The sequence below is a fragment of the Capricornis sumatraensis genome, chromosome 4, assembly GCF_032405125.1.
Source record: "Capricornis sumatraensis isolate serow.1 chromosome 4, serow.2, whole genome shotgun sequence".
Lineage (NCBI taxonomy): Eukaryota > Metazoa > Chordata > Mammalia > Artiodactyla > Bovidae > Capricornis > Capricornis sumatraensis.
In genome coordinates this window covers 64,339,275-64,347,574 of record NC_091072.1, presented here as the reverse complement: position 1 = coordinate 64,347,574, position 8,300 = coordinate 64,339,275, and the positions used below count along the sequence as shown (strand labels likewise).

Genomic DNA, 8,300 nt, shown 5'->3' with positions numbered 1-8,300 from the left:
GGTCTGATCCACTACAGCTTTCTGAATCCTGGCAAAATCATTACATCTGAGAATTATACTCAGCAAATTGATGAGATGCACTGAAAACTGCAATGCCTGCAGTCGGCATTGGTCAACAGAATGGGCCCAGTTCTTCTCTACTGCAATGCCCGACTGCACATCACACAACCAAGGCTTCAAAAGTTGAACAAACTGGGCTACAAAGTTTTGCCTCATCCTCTACATTCGCCTGACCTCTCACCAACTGACTAACACTTCAAGCATCTTGACAACTTTTTGCAGGGAAAATGCTTCCACAATCAGCGGGATGCAGAAAATGTTTTCCCAAAATTTCATCTGATCCTGAAGCCCAGATTTTTATGCTATAATAATAAACAAACTTGTTTTTTGTTAGCAAAAATGTGTTGATTGTAATGGTTCCTATTTTGATTAATAAAGATGTGTTTGAGCCTAGTTATAATGATTTGAAATTAACGGTCCGAAACTGTAATTACGTTTGCACCAACCTAATATTAAACAAAGATTTTACAGCCAATGACTTACAAAGGAGACACAAATCTCTGTTAATTGTATAATAAGTGCGTTTCTAAAAGCCACCTATGAATTAGCCAGTGGAGGTCAATTAAAGGGATAATGGTCTACTCTTTGCCTATTAAGTTTTTATTCACCAAATCTGGAAGGCAAACAAGAAAATAAAATCAAAAGAAAGTGGACTCAATGATGCTATTCAAGCCCTATAAAACTCAATCTTTCTTTATAGTCATGGAAAATTTTGTGTGTTACTGCACTGGGGACTTTTGTGATTAGCACACCCATCAAATGAGATATAGTGGAAAAGTGACAGGGGTGGAGGGAAGTATGAAAGACACATACTTATCAATGTCCTGAGTCATCACTGTGGCAAGAATATGAATCAGCTGATTGCCACACATCCTGGTTTTTTATTTTGTTTCATTTTGTTTTCTTTTTTTTAAAGACAAGAAGAGAGATCAAGTATACACAATAGAAAATAGTGAATGACCGTTCAGGTGTGGTATTACAGTGGGCAGTTTTGGAAAGAAAGTGTTATAAAGCCGGCAGTTCCTTGGGTGTTCTTTAACTTGAGCCTCACCCAAAGGAGTGCCTGTTTTCTAATGAAAAATATGTCTCCTATTTACTGAGGAGTCTAAAATTCACACCATCCTTTATCCTTTATCACTTTAGGTTTACCGAAGGAAGGAAGACCCTAGGTCTGTTGGGATGAGGCCAGAGTGGAGCACCAGGAAGGAGTCTGTGCAACAGGAAAACGCTTTGTATTCAATGGAAGACACAGAAAGGGCAGTCTTAACATCTTAGTAATATTGTCCAAAAATTTGGTCCAAAGGGAATGAGTGATATTTTCAGTCCTTTTATCTCACTCACTGAATTGGTCATTTTGGCCTCAATTATTTTTGCCACTTACTAAGTTGTGTTTTGTGTGTTTATTAGGAAGCTTTCTTTTTTTTTTTTAGGAAGCAAATTTTGCCACTTGCTCCTTTCCTGATCGTTCCTTTTTAATCACCATTAATGACTATTGATTTTGACAACTTTCAGCTTCAGATGGAGTAAGTGCCTTAATATGGAGATTAAGTATTAAGTATTAAATTGCTCAGTTGTGTCTGACTCTTTGCGACCCCGTGGACTGTAGCCCACTATGGATTTCCCAGGGAAGAATACTGGAGTGGGTTGCCATTTCATTCTCTGGGGAATCTTCTCAATCCAAGAATCGAACCCAGGTCTCCTGCACTGCAGGCAGACTCTTTACTGTCTGAGCCATCAGGGAAGCCAAAAGATTTGTATCAAATTCAAAACACATTTTTACCTAAATCTGTGGAATTCATTCAGATAGAATGTTTATAGGAACCGTAGGTATATACTACAGAAACTTCTGTATAGATAGAACTTTCAAATATATATGATATCTCTATCTTTCTTCATCTAGATATATAGAGAAAGAAAGAAACAAATGTATATGCTCATTTAAAGCATTAACTTAATATCTTAAGACACTATCTAGACAGTTACTCTTGTATGAATGTGAGAGCTGGGCAATGAAAAAGGCTGAGAGTCAAAAAACTGATGCCCTTCAACTGCGATGCTCAAGAGAACCACAAGAGAATTTCTCAAGAGAAGACTCGAGAGTCCCTTGGATAGCAAGGAGATCAAGCCAGTCAATCCTAAAGGAAATCAACCCTGAATATTCATTAGGAGGACTGATGCTGAAGCTGAAGCTCCAGTACTTTGGCCACCTTATGCGAGAAGCCTACTCATTGGAAAAGACCCTGATGCTGGGAAAGATTGAAAGCAGGAGGAGAGGGGGACAACAAAGGATGAGATGGTTGAATGGTATCGCCAATTCAATGGACATGAGTTTGAGCAAACTTCAGGAGATAGTGAAGGACAGGGAAGCCTGGCATGCTGCAGTCCACAGGGTCGAAAAGAGTCAGGGACGACTGAGTGACTGAAGGACAAGATGAGGAATTATTTACGTGATTATTAGAAAATCACTATGGCCCTACGTAAGTTACTGAAGAAACAGAAGAAAACCTATAGATTTCATCTTTAGAGAAGTTGTTCATTTAAAATGACTCTCTGATAGTTTAACTTTCTAGTAATACAAATGTAAATAGGACTTTCCTTTGAGTAAAAAGGGTTAGAGACAATGAGATTCCAATCCTCTATTTAATGCAAAAGTCCCCAACAGTTAAAAATGCAGATTTTGCTGAAGGGCTTCCCTGTTCCAGAGATGAGGAACTCACTACTTTGTAAGCATAGAATTCCAAACTTAACCTGAGATAAGTTTGAATTCTTCCCCTCCATTGTCCTTCTACCCCTCCAATTCAGTTGATCTCAGAGTCCTTTAGAGTTCAACTCCTTAATATTTTCCACAAACTCCGTGCTCATCACCACTTCCCTGTTTTACACACTCATCGCTACCAATTGCATTACTAAAATAGCCCTAACTTCCCAAGGAGTTGTCTCCACCCCTTGTAACCATTAATTCATGATGCTATCAGAGTAGCTTTTTAAAACATATATCTGATCCTCTGCTGCTTAAAACCATACTTCTTGAATTTATAGTAAAGACTTTGGTCCCAGCCTACCTTATTCTTCCTCTCCAAACTCATTCCTTTATCTAACCTCAGTTCAGTTCATTCCAGTTGCTCAGTCGTGTCTGACTGTTTGCAGCCCCATGGACTGCAGCAAACCAAGCCTCCCTGTCCATCACCAACACCCAGAGTTTACTCAAACTCATGCCCATTGAGTCAGTGATGCCATCCAGCCATCTCATCCTCTGTTCTCCCCTTCTCCTCCCGGCTTCAATCTTTCCCAGTATCAGGGCCTTTTCAAATGAGTCAGTTATTCGCATTAAGTGGTCAAAGTATTGGAGTTTCAGTTTCAGTATCAGTCCTTCCAATGAATACTCCAGACTGATTTCCTTTAGAATGGACTGGGACTTGCAATCCAAGAGGCTCTCAAGAGTCTTCTCCAACACCACAGTGTAAAAGCATCAGTTCTTTGCCACTCAGCTTTCTTTATTGTCCAACTCTCACATCCATACATGACCACTGGAAAAACCATAGCCTTGACTAGACGGACCTTTGTTGGCAAAGTAATGTCTCTGCTTTTTAATATGCTGTCTACGTTAGTCATAGATTTCCTTCCAAGGAGTAAGCGTCTTTTAATTTCATGGCTGCAGTCACCATCTGCAGTGATTTTGAAGCCCACAAAAATAAAGTCTGACACTGTTTCCACTGTTTTCCCACCTATTTGACATGAAGTGGTGGGACCAGATGCCATGATCTTAGTTTTCTGAATGTTGAGCTTTAAGCCAACTTTTTCAGTCTCCTCTTTCACTTTCATCAAGAAGCTCTTTAGTTCTTCTTCACTTTCTGCCATAAGGGTGGTGTCATCTGCATCTCTGAGGTTATTGATATTTCTCCTGGCAATCTTGATTCCAGCTTGTGCATTATCCAGCCCAGAGTTTCTCATTATGTACTCTGCACATAAGCTAAATAAGCAGGGTGACAATTTACAGCATTGATGTACTCCTTTCCCTCTTTGGAACCAGTCTGTTATTCCATGTTGAGTTCTAACTGTTGCTTCCTGACCTGCATATAGGTTTCTCAAGAGGCAGGTCAGGTGGTCTGGTATTCCCATCTCTTTCAGAATTTTCCACAGTTTATTGTGATCCACACAGTCAAAGGCTTTGACATAGTCAATAAAGCAGAAATAGATGTTTTTCTGGAACTCTCTTGCTTTTTCCATGATCCAGCGGATGTTGGCAATTTGATGTCTCGTTCCTCTGCCTTTTCTAAAACCAGATTGAACATCTGGAAGTTCACGGTTCATGTATTGCTGAAGCCTGGCTTGGAGAATTTTGAGCATTACTTTACTAGCATGTGAGATGAGTGCAATTGTGCAGTAGTTTGAGCATTCTTTGGCATTGCCTTTCTTTGGGATTGGAATGAAAACTGACCTTTTGTAGTCCTGTGGCCACTGCTGGGTTTTCCAAATTTGCTGGCATACTGAGTGCTGCACTTTCACAGCATCATCTTTCAGGATTTGAAATAACTCCACTGGAATTCCATCACCTCCACTAGCTTTGTTCATAGTGATACTTTCTAAGGCCCACTTGACTTCACATTCCAGGATGTCTGGCTCTAGGTGAGTGATCACACCATCATGATTATCTGGGTCGTGAAGATCTTTTTGGATAGTTCTTCTGTGTATTCTTGCCACCTCTTCTTAATATCTTCTGCTTCTGTTAGGTCCATACCATTTCTGTCCTTTATCGAGCCCATGAAATGTTGCATGAAATGTTCCCTTGGTATCTCTAATTTTCTTGAAGAGATCTCTAGTGTTTCCCATTCTATTGTTGTCCTCTATTACTTTGCATTGATCCCTGAGGAAGGCTTTCTTATCTCTTCTTGCTATTCTTTGGAACTCTACATTCAGATGCTTATATCTTTCCTTTTCTCCTTTGCTCTTCACTTCTCTTACCCTCAAAGCTATTTGTAAGGCCTCCCCAGACAGCCATTTTGCTTTTTTTGCATTTCTTTTTCTTGGGGATGGTCTTGATCCCTGTCTCCTATACAATATCACAAACCTCCATCCATAGTTCATCAGGCACTCTGTCTATTAGATCTAGTCCCTTAAATCTATTTCTCACTTCCACTGTATAATCATAAGGGATTCGATTAAGGTCATACCTGAATGGTCTAGTGGTTTTCCCTACTTTCTTCAATTTAAGTCTGAATTTGGCAATAAGGAGCTCATGATCTGAGCCACAGTCAGCTCCCAGTCTTGTTTTTGCTGACTGTATAGAGCTTCTCCCTCTTTGGCTGCAAAGAATATAATCAATCTGATTTCGGTGTTGACCATCTGGTGATGTCCACGTGTAGAGTCTTCTCTTGTGTTGTTGGAAGAGGGTTTTGCTATGACCAATGCATGATTTGGGAGAATGGCATTGAAACATGTATACTATCATGTAAGAATCGAATCACCAGTCTATGTCTGATGCAGGATACAGCATGCTTGGGGCTGGTGCATGGGGATGACCCAGAGGGATGTTGTGGGGAGGGAGGTGGGAGGGGGGTTCATGTTTGGGATCGCATGTACACCTGTGGTGGATTCATGTCAATGTATGGCGAAACCAATACAGTATTGCAAAGTAAAATAAAGTAAAAATAAAAATTAAAAAAATAAAAATAAAAAATAAAGGAGACAGGAATGTGCATGAGGCAATTGAAAAAAAAAAAAAAAAGAACTCTATTAGCCTTTGCCCTGCTTCATTCTGTACTCCAAGGCCACATTTGCCTGTTACTTCAGGTGTTTCTTGACTTCATACTTTTGCATTCCAATCACCTACAATGAAAAGGACATCTTTTTTGGGTGGTAGTTCTAGAAGGTCTTGTAGGTCTTCATAGAACCATTCAACATCAGCTTCTTCAGCATTGCTGGTCAGGGCATAGACTTGGATTACCGTGATATTGAATGGTTTGCCTTGGAAACAAACAAAGATCATTCTGTTGCTTTTGAGATTGCATGCAAGTAATGCATTTCAGACTCTTTTGTTGACTATGATGGCTACTCCATTTCTTCTAAGGGATTCTTGCCCACAGTAGTAGATATAATGATCATCTAAGTCAAATTCACCCATTGCAGTCCATTTTAGTTTGCTGATTTCTAGAATGTCAACGTTCACTCTTGCCATCTCCTGTTTGACCACTTCCAATTTGCCTTGGCTCATGGACCTAACATGGAAAAGGCAATGGCACTCCACTTCAGTACTCTTTTGCCTGGAAAATCCCATGGACAGAGCCACCTGTCAGGCTTCAGTCCATGAGGTTGCTAAGAGTCGGACATGACTGAGTGACTGCACTTTCACATTTCACTTTCATGCATTGGAGAAGGAAATGGCAACCCACTCCAGTGTTCTTGCCTGGAGAATCCCAGGGATGGGGGAGCCTGGTGGGCTGCCGTCTATGTGGTTGCACAAAGTCGGACACGACTGAAGTGACTTAGCAGCAGCAGCAGGGACGTAACATTCCAGGTTCCTATGCAATATTGCTCTTTACAGCATCAGACCTTGCTTCCATACCAGTCACATCCCCAGCTGGGTGTTTTTGCTTTGGCTCTGTCTTTTCATTCTTTCTGGAGTTATTTCTCCACTGATCTCCAGTAACATATTGGGCACCTACCATCCTGGGGAGTTCATCTTTCAGTGTCCTAGATTTCTGCCTTTTCGTACTGATGATAGGGTTCCCAAGGCAAGTATACTGAAGTGGTTTGCCATTCCCTTCTCCGGTGGACCATATTTTGTCAGAACTCTCCACCATGACCTGTCTGTCTTGGGTGGCCCTACACGGCATGGCTCATAGTTTCACTGAGTTAGACAAGGCTGTGCTCCATGTGATTAGATTGGTTAGTTTTCTGTGATTGTGGTTTTCAGTCTGTCTGCTCTCTGATGGAGAAGGAGAAGAGGCTTATGTAAGCTTCCAGATGGGAGAGACTGACTGAGGGGGAAACTGGGTCTAGTTCTGATAGGCGGGGCATGCTCAGTAAATCATTAATCCAATTTTCTGTTGATGGGTGGAGCTGTGCTCCCTTCCTGGTATTTGAAGTGAAGTCGCTCAGTGTCAGACTTTATTTTTGGGGGCTCCAAAATCACTGCAGATGGTGACTGCAGCCATGAAATTAAAAGACGCTTACTCCTTGGAAGAAAAGTTATGACCAACTTAGATAGCATATTCAAAAGCAGAGACATTACTTTGCCAACAAAGGTCCGTCTAGTCAAGGCTATGATTTTTCCATTGGTCATGTACGGATGTGAGAGTTGGACTGTGAAGAAATCTGAGTGCCAAAGAATTGATGCTTTTGAACTGTGGTGTTGGAGAAGACTCTTGAGAGTCCCTTGGACTGCAAGGAAATCCAACCAGTCCATTATGAAGGAGATCAGTCCTGGGATTTCTTTGGAAGGAATGATGCTGAAGCTGAAACTCCAGTACTTTGGCCACCTCATGCAAAGAGTTGATTCATTGGAAAAGACTCTGATGCTGGGAGGGATTGGGGGCAGGAGGAAAGGGGGACGACAGAGGATGAGATGGCTGGATGGCATCACGGACTCGATGGATGTGAGTCTGAGTGAACTCTGGGAGTTGGTGATGGACAGCAAGGCCTGGCGTGCTGTGATTCATGGGTTCACAAAGAGTCAGACACGACTGAGCGACTGAACTGAACTGAAGTGGCTCAACCGTGTCCGACTCTTTGCGACCCCATGGACTGTAGCGTACAAGGCTCCTCTGTCCATGGAATTTTCCAGGCAAGAGTACTGGAGTGGGTTGCCATTTCCTTCTCCAAGGGATCTTCCCCGCCCAGGGAATGAACACGGGTCTTCAGCATTGCAGGCAGACACTTTACCGTCTGAACCACCAGGGAAGCCAAAACAAAACAAAAAAATGCCTACAGCACTGGCCATTCCCAGGTGGTCTCCCATCCAAGTACTAACAGGCCCGACCTGGCTTAGCTCCCGAGATCACACGAGATTGGGAGCGTTTAGGGTGGTATGGCTGTGGACTCCTGCTATTTACCTGGGGCCAAACTATGGCAGAGGTAATGAAGATAATGGCGACCTCCTTCAAAAAGTCCCATGCATGTACTGCTACACTCAGTGCCCCAACCCTGCAGCAGGCCACCACCGACCCATGCCTCCGCTGGAGACTCCTGGACACTCACAGGGAAGTGAATGTCTCTGTCTAACCTCAGTTACATCCTGTACT

The 8,300-nt window shown here is 42.1% G+C and overlaps 1 pseudogene; it reads right to left on the bottom strand.

The window, feature by feature from the left end:
* Window positions 1-7,980: 7,980 nt before the first annotated feature.
* On the bottom strand, window positions 7,981-8,098 carry LOC138079447 (5S ribosomal RNA; annotated as a pseudogene).
* Window positions 8,099-8,300: the final 202 nt, after the last annotated feature.